Here is a 15,806-nt window from a genome sequence, read left to right on the forward strand (position 1 = left end):
AGAAGGCCGCGGTATTGACTGCATCTGCCCAGAATGTCATGGGCAGTCCAGAGTGTATTCTCATACTCCGAGCACGCTCGTTCAACGTTCGGTTCATTCTTTCGGCTATTCCATTTTGTTGCGGCATTCCAGGAATAGTCTTCATCATCTTGATCCCATTATCGGCACAGTACCGTTTGAAATCACCATCGGTGTATTCTCCGCCGTTGTCGGATCTCAAACACTTCAACTTGAGGTTTGTTTCATTCTCGACCATGGCTTTCCATCTTTTGAATACACTAAACACATCGGATTTATTTTTCATAAAGTAAACCCATAGCTTCCTGGTTGAATCATCAATGAAGGTCACGTAGTAGTGTGATCCTCTAAGAGAGGGGACAGTGGTAGGTCCCCACACGTCTGGGTGCACCAATTCCAGCTTCTCGACCTTCAATTCTCTGCCTGTATTTGAGAAGCTTACTCGCTTTTGTTTTCCGAGAATGCAGCTCTCACACGTATGAAGGTCCACCGTCTTCACCTCCGGAATTAAGCCATTTGTCACCAACAGCTTCATCCCCTTCTGGCTGATATGCCCCAGCCGACAATGCCACAAATCTGTCTTCTTTGTGTTGTCAACCACAGCAATAGTATCACGACAGCTCGTCGTCATGTAGAGAGTTCCAATCTTCTTTCCTCGGCCAACTACCATAGCACCTTTCGCCACCTTCCAAAACCCATTACCAAAGTTGAGATCATATCCCTCATCATCAAGCTGACCTACTGAGATCAGGTTTCGCATCAGCTTTGGAACATGTCTAACTTTTGTAATCTTCTACGAGGATCCATTTGACATCTTCAAATTAATGTCTCCCGTGCCAACAACGTCTAGCGGCTCTCCATCGGCTAAATAAAATTTGTCGAGATTCCCAGCCACGTAGTTTGTCATTATATCATGATGTGGGGTGGTATGAAAGGACGCTCCTGAGTCAAGCACCCAATAGTCTATCGGGCTGTCAACCGATAGCAACAATGCATCGCCAATGTCTTCCGTAGCAGCGTTGATTCCAGCCCCCTTGTTGTCCTCCTTCTTTGGCGCCCTGCAGTTCTTTTTGAGGTGACCTGATTTTTCACAGTTCCAACACTCAAGTGTTCGTCTTGGTCTGGATTGACCCCTGACATTCCTTGACTTCGATGCCTCTCCAGAATCTGTCCTGCGCACCTCCTCAGCAAGGATACGATCCCTAACATCGTTGAACTTTAGTTTGTTACTGCCGACAGAATTACTAACCGCTGCTCTCATTGGCTCCCAGCTATTTGGTAGGGATGCCAACAAAATTAGAGCTAGCACTTCATCATCGAAATTAATTTTTACCGATGACAATTGATTTACAATGGTATTGAATTCATTTACGTGTGCAGCAACATGAGCATTTTCCATCATCTTTAGATGAAATAGTTTCTTCATGAGAAATACCTTATTATTTGCCGAAGGTTTCTCATACATGTCAGACAATACCTTCATCATATCTGTGGTGGTCTTCTCCTTTGCCACGTTATGAACAACGTTTTTTGACAGCGTCAGCCGAATGACTCCCAGAACTTGTCTGTTGAAGAGATCCCAATCTGCTTGCTTCATCTCCTCTGGTTTCGGACTCAGAGGTTCATGAAGCTTTCTGCCATATAAATAATCTTCAATTTTCATTCTCCAGAACGCAAAATCTGTACCATCGAATTTACCGATGCCATGCGTCGTACCATCTTCGCCTCCCATCGTTTCTAAATCACAACACAACCTGTTGCTCTAATGTCAGTTGTTAGGATTTGAATCCCAAATCCGACCTTTGTAAGCAGGTTTCCAGGAAAGATTAGAGGGTCACAGCTGGACCACTTAAATACCAACCTCCTTAGACAGAACCTACTTACGCCGTGATGTAAGCGAAGAATAAATAGCACACAGATTTATAGTGGTTCACCCTCAATGTGAGAGCTACGTCCACGTTGCTGCTGCAGATCTTATTAAAGAAGAAATATTACAAGTGTTTACAACACTCAACCTCACAACCCCAATCCCAATTACACTCAAGAATTTTTTACTAAAAAATTCTCTCAAAAAACTTTTCTTACTTAGGCCTTTCACTAAGAGTATTGCTCTTAGATTTTTTCTCTCTTTGGGATGTGTTGTCTTCTTCAATTCTTTTTGGTGTATTTAGCAAATGAGAAAGCTTCCCTATTTATAGGGATGAGACGAACCTATTGATGTCATTAGTGACTTAAGCAAGCACTTGACAATTTGCCAAATACAAAGAATATGCTTTCTTCCTCAAAACAATGGAGATGTTTTCTTCCTTAAAATGAGGGAGGTGTTTTCTTCCTCAAAATAAGGAGATGCACCCTATTGGAGCACATGTTACCTGCTGATCAGAACTGAGTTGACCACTTCTTTAGCTAGTCATTAGGAGTTTGTTGTCCTTTATCTTCTCAATAAAATCTCCCTTTTCTAGGAGTTAGCTTAGCAAGTATTTTAGTCCTCCTCTTTCAAAGGAGTTAGTTTAGGAAGTGGTTATTCCTTCTTGTATATAAAGGCTTCATTGATTCAATAAATGGACGCAAGTCTTTTGTGCTCTATTCTTGTTCTTATATGGTATCAAGAGCCTCAACACACTCTAACGAGTAAGATCCTAACCTTTTTTTTCCCACCCACCCTCCACAAATGGCCAATACACCCAGAGTCGTTAACGCTGATACCAATGTCGTTGCGACAGTCATCCAATTCAACTCGGCGTCACAGTTGCCAATCAAACTAAATGGCAGTCAAAACTTTACAACATGGAAAGCGCAATTTTCCATGCTTATGCACGGCCATGATCTGTACGGTCATCTAGATGGGTCTACTCCTGCCCCATCTCGCACTATCACCACCGGCACAGTCACTAATGCCAATCCAGCATTTCCTCTTTGGTTTCGTCAAGACCAACTCATCCAAAATGCACTCATGGCATCTGTTGATCCAACAATTGCTTCAACTGTTGCTGCTGCTGATTCAGCATAGAAAGCTTGGGATGCATTGCACATCGCATATCCGAACAAGTCCCAAACCAGAATTTTCAGTCTTCGCGATCGGCTTGCGAGACTCACAAAAGACTCCCAACCAGTCACTGATTATTTGCAGCAGATTCGATCTATTTCCGATGAACTATCTACTGCTGGTGCCCCGGTCACAAACTCTGAACTTATTGTTAAAGTCCTGAGTGGTTTAGGTCCAGAATTTCGTGAGATCTCAGCTGCAATCCGTGCTCGTGACTCCACTATCACGTATGAAGAACTCTATGAAAAGCTTCTTGATCATGAGCTTTTCCTTAAACATGAAGAGTCTAAGAAAGCTCCTAGCCCGATTACTGCTGCTGCTGCTACATTCAACAGGACTGGTACCTCGCACAATCGCAACAATCGCCGCCCCCACAATAACACGGGCAGCAACCAACAATGGCGATCCAACAATCGCTCTAATTCACCCAACCAGTGGCAATCCCCAAACAGCAACAACTCTTATGATGGTGTTCGCTGCCAATTGTGCAACAAGCACGGTCACGTTGCAAGTGTTTGTAGATCCAACAGTTGTGACCATATCCTTGAAGGGGGTATGTTTCTCAAATGGTCTTTCTTCTTGAATCCAATTTCTCAATAAAGAAATTACTTTCCGAGATAGTAATAACTATTAGTTGAGTGATCGTTTGAGAAATCAACTCTCTTGAATGCTTTAAATGGGTTGAGAGTTGTTGGATACACTGAAAAGGAAATGTCAGTGTATTGATTGATACTAATGAGGCTATAAAGTTTGGTTGCTCAGTTCAAGAGGTTGATCCACAATCCTTTACTGTTGTTGATGACAATGTTGTGCAGGCTTGCAAGGACCTCAAGTGGTTGTTTTAAGGACAGAAGTTGCACACTGGCTCCCAGATAAAATGGATAGCTAAGATTTTGCAACTTGATTTTGACATTAACTATAAGAAAGGGGGATAGAACAATGCGTCAGAGTCCTTGTCCTGGTTGCCTGAGGAAGAATTTTCTGCTTGGCACATTAATACTGCAGGTTTCTCACCTTATTTAAAAGGATTGTGGATGGTTGGCAGCAAGATAAGGAGTTACAAGAACTAATTCTAAGGATTTGTTAAGAACACTGATGACAGAAGCAATGGTTATTCTTATAAGAATCAACAAATAAGGAGAAATAGGTGATTGGTGGTAGGAAGTGATCCACATTTGAGAATAGGGATGGCAATGGGGCAGGGCAAGAGAGCAATCAAAAGGGGATCAACTTCGGTCTTACAAATCTTCAACACTCAATTTTTTTATCTGCTCACACTTTAGCACCTCACATTTTCTCTGACACTTCTTCTTTAATTAGTCACCTCTTGCTTGCTTTCTCTTCTTACTTGAGCGCACACACAACTCAAATGAACCACCTCTATTTATAAGTGGCGATGGAAGGATCTAGTGTAGTATAATTCCACTAGTATAATTCCACTTATTTTCTATAACTGCTCTCTTTTGAATATTTTTAGACTTCTTCTAGAGGTCTTGTTTCAATTCGCTACAATTCTGAATTTCTTATTCTTCTATGAAATATCTTAGATACTACGTTGGTGATGACATTTTAACATTACTTGCTGATTATCTGATTCAGCATATTCAAAGGTGCTAATATTTGACAGGGGGAAAACATATCAACCTCTATGGATCCAATCAAATAATGGAAGCATTACTTGCTCCACAGCTCGGGGAGCTGTATTGGACAGCTCAAGGATAAAGATAATGTTCTGGGGAAGGTATGGGGAACAGAGAATTCGGTTGCATAATATCATTCTTTATTTGTTAGTGATAAGCTCTATTATTCATTCTTGCGTTAGTTTAGTGATCTTGGAACGAAAAAACTAGAATCAGCAGCTTAGATTATTTTTCCATGAATCTGTAATGAGTGAGTATTAGTTTTCCATTTCAACCAGAGGAATACTAGCTTTTCCATGCTAACCAAGCATATGTTATGCTACCAACTATACCTCTGGTTGAAACAGCATGTATAACTCCAATTTTGCATGCTCTTTCAACCAGAGGAATAGTTGGGTAGCATAACATAGTACTGGTTAGGGATGACAATGAGGCAGGCCACGTCCCTAACGGGGCAGGGCAGGGGAGCAATTAAATAGGGTGGGGCAAGGCAAAGTTTGTTTTTTAAGAAATACATAACGGGGCAGGGCAGGTTGCGGGTCAAGGTGCTGGGTTCTGGTTAGCTCATGTTGATCGTTGGCATTTGTAGGTGGGAATGATATTGAATTTGAAAATGGTTTTACTGAGAGGCCATAACGAGTATTAATAAACTATATATCTAACATAAAATATATTAGCAGTTGGTTATTAAGTTCTTCATGTAACTTATATCATTATGCCAATACTTTATTCACAGTTCACTGCAATAACTGTGAACACTAATCTAGGCAACACCAGATAATTTGAATTATTTTGGGTACTAGATTGATAACTTGAAGTTAGTAAATTTCCTTTACGAGTAATTATGTTTTCTATTTTTCTACGTATTCATTAATTCTTTGCAGACTATATATGGATAATAAAACGTTGTAGTCATATGCGGTCACATGAACCACACATCAGCACTGATGTATTCAGTGGCGGAGCCACATAGAGCCGAGGGTGTTCATCCGAGCCTCCTCGGCAGAAAAAAACACTGTTTTTATAAGGTTAAAATTATTTTTTATGTATATATAGTAGATGTTGAACCCCCTTAGGCTGCTTCGTATGTTTACTTTTTTATATTTTGAACCCCCTTGGCGGAAATCCTGGCTCCGCCACTGGTTGTGTTTTACTTTATTTCTGTTATTATCATTTATCTAGTGAGTCACTAAAAAGAACAGTAAATTGTTATTTCAAAGACAAAAAAGAAAAACTTAAACAGTAAGGACGGGACAGGGCAAAATGATGGAGCATTGCTAAATAGAACAGGGCAGGACGGGTTGAAATGTTAGCTGGTCAAGGCTTGCTTTGCCCTATCCTGCCTCGCCCCACCCTATTTACACCCTTAGTTGAGAAAGGACCTTGTTATTCATTAGCATGATAATCTAGCTGTAGGTGGTAATTCTGGCATGGACAATACCTCTTATTATATGATAGTTTCCCCTATCCTGGACTACTTCAGCCATTATATTGGCTATTCCTGGAATTTCTTGGTCAAGCATTAGTATATTCTTGGAAGAAAGATTGCCCAAGTCTAAGGGAAAATCTGTGTTTTGAGTAATGGTGGACTGGTTGACTAGAGACTGTCAGGCCAAGCTGCCTAAAACTGCTATATTTGAGAAGTACTTTTGTCAAAATAATTTTTCAAAAAGACAATTATGGGGAAAAGCAATTTATGTTTGGATAATTCATTTTGAGAAGCTCTTTTTTCAGTGTTTGATAAGCAGATTTTTGTTTGGTCTATCTTTTCAAAAAGTGATTTTGAGTGTTGAATTACGAAAAAGAAGATACATTTTATTATTAGGATTATTTAAACAGAGAAATTAGTTTAAATATTTATTATGAAAACCATTAAAATTATGTGAAAAAATATCAACTCGCATTTTTTCTAACTATGGCTTTGTTATTCCAAAGAGCAAGATGAAAGATAGAGGAGAGAGACGGTAGAGAAAAGCAAAGATGAGGATGCTCATACGAATGTGTGGGCATACTAGAAGAGATATGATTAGGAACAAGGTTATTCGGGGCAAGGTGGAGTGGTCTTTGTTGAGAACAAAATGAGAGAAGCGAGATTGAGATGGTTCGGGCATGTGAATGAGAGGTCTGAGGATGCGCCAATAAGGAGGTGTGAGAGGTTGGTTATCACATGAGTTAAGAGAGGTAGAAGTAGGCCGAAAAAGAACTGGGGGAGGTGATTACACAAGACATGACACAATTTCATCTTACTGAGGACATGGTCCTAGATAGGAAGGAGTTGAGGATTAGGGTAGAAAGGTAATAGGTAGTCAAGTGGCGTCCCACTTTAGGTGGGAGCGGTAGGGGCTTATTAGTAGTATAATTTAGTAATAGCGTAGTTTCTATTTCTTCGATGTTATATTCCCATCTATTGCGCCTTTGCTTTATTTCTTGCTCTTTGCTGTCATATATTTTGTATCTGGATCAAATTCATTTCTTTTATTTCCCTTTACTTTCTTTGTTTTTTTCCCTCTTGAGAAGAGTGTTTTTCGGAAACAGTCTCCCTGCCCCCCCAAAGGTAGGGGTAAGGTCTACGTACATCTTACCCTCCTCAGATCCCACTTGTGGAATTATACTGGGTTGTTGTTCTTCTTCTTCTTTTATAATTTTTTAGTACCTAATAAAATTATTTTCTTTCTGTATTATGACTATATATAACATATCAAATAAAAAAATTGTATATTTGAAAATATATTAACAAGATTTCTCATGGATCAATTTGGACTGCATATCAAGCCAACTTTTTATGGGCTGAAATGAGCTGAGCTATTAATTAGGCGGGTCAGTGATCATCCCAAACTTGAGCGGATCAAGCGGGTGATGTTTTCATGGGCTGGTTTTATCAGCCTACTCATTTGTGTTGTTTAGTGGGATTAAATGCTTCAAGATCAAACTACTTGGAAGTTAGATGATCTCCAGAGGTTGATTGTCATTCCTGACAGAGGGGGATAGGTATTCATTTTTTTATTTTTTTATTAATTATAAATATAGTTTCTAACATAGTTTAAATACAATCACTACTAGAAAAACGTGAAAACCCGACGCACAAAAATCAAGGGATGCTATTGGAAAGCCAACGGATTTTTTATACTACCGTCGACTTTTAACCCTTTTTTTTTAATAGATGGAGTTTCGTCTGTTATCTTTCGTGCAAAAATGTGCAATTTTTTTTTTTAAAAAAAATTTCAAAAAATCGATGGACGCCCCTCGGTTAATTTCGCATAAAAATGCACGAAAACTATTATTGTCTTTTTTATTTGTTAAAGAAAATCTACAGATGTCCATCAATTTTAAATTTTTTATTTATTAAAAATGAAGGACGTCCGTCTGGTGTTAAGTGCAAACCTACAGTTGAAGAGTATAAATAAAAACAACTGAAGTACGTTGATTAAATAGCATAAGTGGTCTAGTTGTAGGACAGTCCAATGTCATGGTACATACTTGAGTTTGATTTTTTTATAATTTTTGAAAAATATGAGGGACTCCGTCGATATTTTTTTATTTATTTTTGTACTAATTTTTCAATAAAAATCGAGACTTGTATATTTTACATAGCCAATGGACTTCTTTGGTTTTAACCGACGTAATTTGTCTGTTCTTTTATCTTCCGAACCACTATTTTTCGACATTATCAAGTCCACCAGTTTTTTCTCGATTTTGACCCTTAATTTTAACCTGTTTTTAGTAGTAAATGGGGGGTTTATCCTTCAATTGAATCCACGAAAGTTGTGGTTCAATCGATGTGTTCATTTTATCACGGACCAAGATATTGGAAATATGTTCCACAGCATATTAGGGACAGGATGTATAATAATAAATATTTTAAGGTAAAAATAAATCAATTATATACTTTGTTTATCAACTCAATTTTATTCAATCTAACAAATTAATTATATGCAACTGAAGTGTGCATGACCAATGGAGCGCTAAGGCAATTCGAGCTTCCGATAGGGGTGGCTCCTTGCACTAGGGGTACAATCAGTGTATGGGTTCTCATCAGAGAAGATTGGTGATGTATTTAGTATATTTTTCTCTATTTTCAATTATTAATTACAGGAAAAGACTAAACGCAGACCAGTTTCTCGAGAAGGTATTTGAGGAAACCCACATGAAGAAGCTGCAGGGATGGAACAATGATTTTGATCGAGTCTGGGAATGAGACAAACTATGTAAGATTTAAACCTGCAAACCTATAAACAAGGTTGTCTAAGCTCGTGGCTCGATCCAGCACTAAGTTACCTAGGAGCTTTTTCGCAACATTATATATTGAAATGACCCTTCTTCATTATACACTTAATCGGAGAAGGAATTGAATAAATTACTATATACAATAACGGCTAATGTAACTTTTTTGTAATCCTTAGTTAGAGTCTTGGTTACATTACAACTAAAGGTTGCCTCTTTCAAATTTATCCCTATATTTGTCTTATATTGTTTCATCTATTATAGGGTGTTTTAAAAATATCTAGGCACTTTTAGAAACAAAAAAAAAAAAAAAATACAAAACTCCCTAGATTAACATTTTTTTAAGCTAATGTAACATGTACTAACTATTTCATATATTTTATTTTATTCCTACTTTATTTCTTAATTACTTGAGGTGCCACACCTAATTTTGATAAATTTAGAAACTTTTAAAGTCCTCTTAAAACGCTTAAGAAATTGTGAATAATTTTCTTCATCGTTTCGATATACTTTGCATCATTTAATTAATTGTCATTTACAAATATTAGTAAAGTGTAAAATTTTAGTTTTATTTATTTGAAATTTATCTTTGTTTATAAGTAACCTCATTAAAATCTCAACGAAAGAATAAATATAGCATATGTAGTTGATGTCTTATTTTTGGAAGAAAACGTTGTAGTTCATATTAGATGATGTTAGAAATTAAGGACTTTATGTCACGTAGTTCTTTGAAGGTAAAAAATAAAAATAAAGGTCTAAAGTAAGGACAAAAAAAGAAAAAAAAATCAATTTTTAAATATTTTTATGCAATCAAATATATGGGAAGTCTTTAGTTTTTAAGAGTTTACAGAAAATATCGAACTAATCTTTCAATAACTATATCACAAAAAGCGGGAAAAAATAAGAAAGAATTACAAATTTAACTTTTAATCTTAGTTTTGGGCCCGTGCTAGAATTTTGCCGAAACTATCAAACTAATCTTTCTATAACTTAATGTCACAAAGAGCGGAGAATAATAAAAATAATTGCAAATTTAACTTTTTATCTTAGGTTTCCAAATGCCACTAGTACTAAAGATAATGAAGGTGGTAATTGTATCTAAGATCAATCCACTATTCATGTATATATGATATCACTTTGAGTTACTTCCACAATCTCTACACTACTTAACATGTGATTTCAATGTCTAACTAATCACAACATTCGTTGACAATCATATCTTAAATTCAAATGATAGGAATATATTGTCTTGACAAAGCACTTAAACCCTTCAAAGAGCCTACAAGAACTTAACCCTTTAATTAATTTTTGTTAATCAGTAGTATACCGCATATTATTATAGTGCCCCATCTTCACTTCCATGGCCTCAGCAAAAGGATTTGTTATCCACTAAAATCTATCTATTGTACAGTTGATACACAGTATTAGGAAGGCACTGGAGAGAACTTAGAAAGTCATGTCAAATAAGGAAACAATAAGCTGCTTGAAAGAAATTTTATATTATCACCGTCATAATGTGAATCTCAATTGAATGCATTAGGAGAAATAGAAAAAAAAATCAAAGATTAATTAAAAGAATTATCATGGAACAACAGGAAATTGAGGGAAATCCTTTTCCCCTTACTTCATCAGCACTTAACACCACAGCTAAATAAGTGAAGATATATACTGCCAGTTAGCTAGGTTATGCAATTATGTTGAAACTTGCAAGTGGGATGTCAAGATTAAGCACAAACAACGTGATGTATGTCAACAATCTTGAAGTCTAAATACTAGAGCAATGCAGACCATTAACCTTCAAATTGAAAATTGTTCACTTGTAGCAAACCTAGGTTTAATTTTTTTTTTAAAAAAAAAACAAAAACAAAACATAAAAAAAAACATAAAAAAAAAAAAAAAACATGAAAATGAGAATGTTTATAGATCTGATGATTGTTCTATCACTATTCTTATATTTTCGCATTCTTTGATTTCTATTTACTATCTGTTGTTTCTTTAGCCTCCATTATTACCTAGGCATTTGCCCAGGAAAACCAAATATTTTTCACTTTATTGAAGTTGGAGTTATATTTGGTTATAGTTTTTGCAAATATATTTGAATGTATTGAAAGTGAAAACAGGGCTTTATGTATTTTCCGAACTCCAAAAACAAATTCAAGTTGTATTTGAAATTTTCATGGTCAAACGCTGATTTACAAATAAAGTGAAAAAGAATTCCACAAAAAGTGTAAAATTCTTAGATTATTATCTTGCTATTGCCTATCGGAAACAACCTCTCTACCTTATTAAAGGTAGAGGGGTAAGGTGTGGGACTGGTATACTCTACCCTCTTCGGACCGATGTTGTTGTTGTTGATTGTTGTTTTGTTTTCACAATTGGAATGACAGTGTAAGAGAAAGAGAGTGTACAGACGAGCCGAGCAGTAGCAGCTAAGGGAGGGAAGAAGAAGGGAGCTACCTTTGTGATTGACTGTACGAAGCCAGTGGATGATGGGATTATGGAGATTGCTTCTCTTGATAAGTTCCTTCAGGAGAGAATTAAGGTTGGTGGAAAAGCTGGTGCTCTTGGGGATTCCGTTACCGTCACTCGTGACAAGCATAAGATTACCGTCACTTGCGATTCCGCTTTTTCCAAGAGGTACCTCAAGTACCTTGTCAAAAAGTACGTACTTGAAGAAAAATAGCGTCAGGGATTGGCTTAGGGTGATTGCTTCCAACAAGGACAGGGCTTAGGGTGATTGCTTCCAACAAGGACAGGAATGTTTATGAATTACGATACTTCAACATTGCTGAGAATGAGGCAGAGGAAGAAGATTAAATATGACCATTTGATGTTGCTTTGTCTTTCTTTAGGCGGCCTTCTTATTTAGAACCATTTATATCATCTGTTTGAGTTACTGATGAGTCTTATCTACACATTTCCAGATTTCTTATCAGTAAAAGAAAACATTACTTTGATACTTTGGTTTGTTTCTCTTTCAAGTATCCAGAAGTCATATTTTCTGTATTGCCTTTCTCCTCTTGGTGATCACATCTAATTTGTTGAGTTTATTTGTCAAAAAAAAAAATCAAAAAAAATGTATATATATATATATATATTACCTGAATGCAGGCTAGTAGTCAGCTGGATTGTTCCACTCTTGTCACCCCGAAACTCACCCGGTGGACCTCTTGGAACTCAGCGGCGACCGGAAAAGTAACCGGAAATTAAACTCTCAGCTCCAATGGCTCTCTCTTTGTATGGAGTACAGCAATGAAAAATAGCAACAATCACTCCAATGCTTTCAAGGATTAGGCTAGATTGATATGCTAGTAGTCTTCTTGTCAATGCTAGTCTTCTTGAAAAATTTGTTTCTCTCTCTATGTTTAACTCCTCTTTTTCTATTAATGGTTTCCAGTGGAAAGAAAAGGAAAAGCAAAAAACGCGATAATGAAGATCAACATACAAAAAGCAAACAAAACGCATTAGCGTTTCTTAAGTACGTAACTAATAAGTTCCTCTATTTCCAAAAGTGGGTAAAGGATGTTTGCTATGAGTTTCCAAAAGATTAATATACGAGGTTATTAAGCATGAATTTACTCATGCAACCACTTCTTTCTCTTTAAAGTATTTAATGGACGTTGACATGTTTGGATTTATTTGTCCCTAGGTCTTTTATTGATAGTTAAAATAAGAGGCAGAAATAGAATTTTTATTAAAGAAATTTAAAATATAAAAAAGTAATTATACGATAAAATTAAGGAGGTTCAATACCTAGCATAAATACATAAAAAAGTTCTTTTTAAATATTTACACAGTATTATTTTTTGGCGAAGGGGTGTCGATTGACACTCCTTGGATGCATGTGGCTCTGCCACTGGTTAAAATAATGTCAACTACACTTTCTTAATTTTGAGTTGGAGTTAGAATTTTAAGTTTAAGGAATTTTGAAATTTAAAAAAGATAACTTATTGGGATTAGGATAAATTATTTATACATATTAAGTGAATTTTAAAAGACATAAACAGTTTATGGGCTAAAGTTACTGAATTTTGCCGGATTCATAGACATGATGATAGCTTCGTCTCTACTTCTTAGTGTATTTAAAACTGCACTTTTTTCTATTTTTCTTTTCCTGTATTCTTGTTTAGCTTGGCTGATAAATGATTTCCGGTGTCAAGAAAAGGATTAGAAAAGGATTTCCCTTTAACCTTTTCATGTGCTTATTTCTGTACTATTTAAAAAAAAATTGGCTCTGCCTGATCGATAAGAAACAACTAACAAAAAGCCTTTTTTTTTTTTTTTGGCTCTGCCACTGACAAGGACAACTAACAAAATGCTTTTTTTTTTTTTTTTTGACGTACATAAATAATAGCCTCATTAATTAAGCCTATTCCCAAAAGTGGCAGAAGGAGGGATATTTGTTATGACTTTCCGAAAAGACATACGAAGTTGGCAGCTATGTATTTACTCATGCAAGTACCATCACTTTTCGGAAACCTTAAAGTAAAATGGACAATGAATCCTACTCCAGGAATATAATTGTCTAATAAAAATTTGAACTTCACCTATTTTGACATGTTGGATTATGTCCAAACATATGCCTGCCTTCAGGAAATTAAATGCTTCTTGTGGTAGCCTGTTTCCTGATAGGAAATATGATAAGCTGGGGCCAATTGGCAAGCATTTATCACAAAAAAAAAAAAAAAAAAAAAAAAAAAAAAATTATAGCAGTCATGCATTTATTCAAGCGACAATATTCTTTTTCCCTTTTAGGAAACCTGGAGGCATTTAATGATCCAACAAGGGCCTACTACAATATTTCCTCATAAAATTTGAACTTCACCTACATTATCCCTGCATGCTAGACTTTACCCCAAGTGTATCCTCCTCCGGTATCATTTACTCCTTCCGTCTCATTATATATGCATGTCTTAGTTATAATTATTTGAAGAATCAAAAGCTAATTTTTTTTACCAAAGCTTTTCAAATAGGAGTATTTTTTTATTAAAAGGTTCACCAGAGAATTAGTTTCTTGATAGAAACAAAGAAGAACCAAAAATCTGTTTAACAAGAGTATAAAAAATTATAGTACTTAATTATTTGTGTGCTTTTTGATCATTTGCATGAGTAATTACCCATAAAAATATAAACGTAAGATTGTTTCCAAATTTATATCCAGAGTTATGTAAATTGTTTATCATTCTGCAAAAAAGAACAAAACGAAGTATATCTTTCCGATGGATTATACCTACATTACTACCATTTAAAGAGATTAAAGATTATCAATATCCGATTACATGGCGCCAATATTTTCATGTAAAGTGACATTGAGAAATTAAATTATAGAAAAAAAATATCAAACAAATTTTTTTAGTTAATAAGAGTTCATCCTGTACTAGTTGTGCCGTATAGAGTTTAACATATTGGCTATTGCTTTCACCCAAACATCAAAAATAACATACATACATACACACACACACCAAAAAAAAAAAAAAAAACTGATTTTACTTAAACTGAAAACAGAGATATTACAGGCACATATGAGGAGTCCAACAGGGGTGAAGGTTGGACAACGGTAGCACGAAAGAGTTCTTCATCCAGCAGAAATGCCTCTCCCGAACGTAAAAATCAGCAACAGGGAGCAGCTACTTCAGGTCTTCAACCTACTGCCTCGAAAAATATTGGTTGCCCAAATATAGTTTTGGAAAAAAACTCTTTTCAAGCTATTGCAGGGGATCAATATGATGACATTTTCCCCCACACATGCAACTGTGAACACTAATGTCAGTGGATCCCAAATTTCCGAGAGCATAAATCCAGTACATGTATTGACTGAGAATTTACTTCCTTCTGCAAAAAGGTGTTACAAGTGAGAGTCGATGGGCTGAAATGGTGGAAGAAGAGAATGAGCATGTTATCTCTCCCTCCATGCCTAGAAAATTGAGCCCCGACGCACCAGCTTTTGTTCCTAAAGGCAGTGGCATTACCAGTGCTTCATCTCCACTACATCCTGGGCGACAATTGGTTTTAACAGGTTCTAGTGTTAAAAAAAATTATGTTAGTGACAAAGAGCTTCTTGATGCATTAGTGAGTTCTAATGTTGAAAAGTTGACTTCTCTTACACCTATTAACACTAACAAGCAACTACAAGTTAGTGATGATAGTACTTTCTCTCCAAATAGATTTGTCAACCCACAAGATGAGGACATCCATGAGGAAGAGGCTATGTTGGATTATTGTTTTGCAAATGCCGCTAGGGATGCAGATATTTCTCCTAGGAAATTATGCAATAACAAAAAGAATCATGGAAGAAAGAAAAGCTGGGATGTTAAGGTGACTGAGGATTTTATTCCAAGGCACCTACCGATGCGACTAGCAAAACAAAATCATATGACAGTGTCAACTGCAACAAGATCCAATAAATCCAAGAAGAAATTGTCACACCCTAATCTTACTAGGGTGTGATGGGCACCCGACCCTTACTTAGAGCCGAGCGAACCCTCTGACTCTTAGTACATACATAGTTTCTTTGAACTTTTAAATCAAATAAGGATGACATACATAACAAAGCTTTCAGAAGCTTTCTTTTTATAGTTCTCAAATCAAACAAAATCTGTAATTATATAAAATTTATCACATAACACAGAATGACAAATCGGCTGATGGAGCCGTTTACAAAACTGACACTCTATACCCACGACTCTGTCCGCAAAGTCTCTAACGTCAATCAGAAATCATAGCACATATATTCTGACTCGGCAACACTCCAGGAGCAAGTGGAGCTTGCCCTCTCCGCTGGAACATCTTCTATAATAGCTTCAACTCATCTGGGTGTACCTGCGCGGCATGAAACGCAGCCCCCGAAGAAAGGGGGTTAGTACGGAATATGTACTGAGTAT

The 15,806-nt window shown here is 36.4% G+C and overlaps 1 pseudogene; it reads left to right on the forward strand.

The window, feature by feature from the left end:
* Positions 1–4,003: 4,003 nt before the first annotated feature.
* On the forward strand, positions 4,004–11,957 carry LOC132628922 (large ribosomal subunit protein eL22y-like; annotated as a pseudogene).
* Positions 11,958–15,806: the final 3,849 nt, after the last annotated feature.

The sequence above is a fragment of the Lycium barbarum genome, chromosome 2 (genome assembly GCF_019175385.1).
Source record: "Lycium barbarum isolate Lr01 chromosome 2, ASM1917538v2, whole genome shotgun sequence".
NCBI lineage: Eukaryota > Viridiplantae > Streptophyta > Magnoliopsida > Solanales > Solanaceae > Lycium > Lycium barbarum.